Here is a 1128-nt window from a genome sequence, read left to right on the forward strand (position 1 = left end):
TCTAGTTGTTGAGAAACGCGTAAGACGTTCCCAAACTTGATCTCTTCGTTCCAAAACAGGGTCACCATAAACAAACGTCATAAACACTTTTATTCCATCAATGACTCCCTCAATGTCAATCATTCTGTTATTTGAAAATAAAACATTAACTTGAAATTCATCCATAAAAAATAAAGCTAAACCTCCGCTGAGTCCTAGTGGATCAACAGTAAACACATTATCAACCTGAATGTTTTGCAACAGCGGCCTTCTGTTCTTCGTCTCAGAAAGGAACACAAGTCCTGGGCGATGTTTCTGACACATCTCCGTAAGGCGTCGAACTGTGAGGTCGTTCCCTATCCCTCTACAGTTCCAACTGATTGTCCTCATTAATAATGTTTGGATGAGTTTTTGGAACTCATCAAACCATCGTGTTTAGTCGCCGGTACCACTGTTGTTGCATGTCTACTTTGTTGCTTATCACCCCCCTCGACGTGTGATCGAGAAGACGTCGAGCGCTTACTTGGAGACCCCCTGCGAAGGATCTCAAACTTCCTATTCTTAATGCCCAAAGGGGCATTACGTTTGCTTCCATGTTTCTTGGCCCTCGTGGCCCTCATGTCTTCTCTAGCTCCCTTGGCCGCGGTATCATCATGAAAATTATTGCCTTCCATGTCCATGAGCTCGACACCTAAGAGGTCATCTCTTTCTGTTTCCTCTTCCATGCTGTCATTCGATTGTTCCACCAATTCCATATCACTTAATGCCCCAATGATCTGATCATCAGAAGTAGTAGGATCCTGTCCACCTGATGGAGAGAAAGCTAAAGCCCTAGTTTCACCTTTATTCCTGACAGTCACATTGTCCTCCATAGGACGGTCCAGTCGCGAGGGTGTAACAATAGCACTTGCTATCTTCTTTGTACCTTGAGGCCCACTACTTTCCTTGTTCTCGGGATTGTGTATTACAAGAGCCAATCCCCGAGACGATTGTCCATAAGAAACATTCGCCCGAGCAGCTTCATCATCCTTGCCCTTATCAGTCCAACCTTTATCCTTGTCCGTTGGCCTGGGTTTTGCTCTCCATCTTGTGGCCTGTGGACGGTCACAAGGACCCAAACCACTCCGAGACCCTCCATAGCGAGAGCCT

Source organism: Brassica oleracea, chromosome C9, assembly GCF_000695525.1.
Source record: "Brassica oleracea var. oleracea cultivar TO1000 chromosome C9, BOL, whole genome shotgun sequence".
Taxonomy (NCBI): domain Eukaryota; kingdom Viridiplantae; phylum Streptophyta; class Magnoliopsida; order Brassicales; family Brassicaceae; genus Brassica; species Brassica oleracea.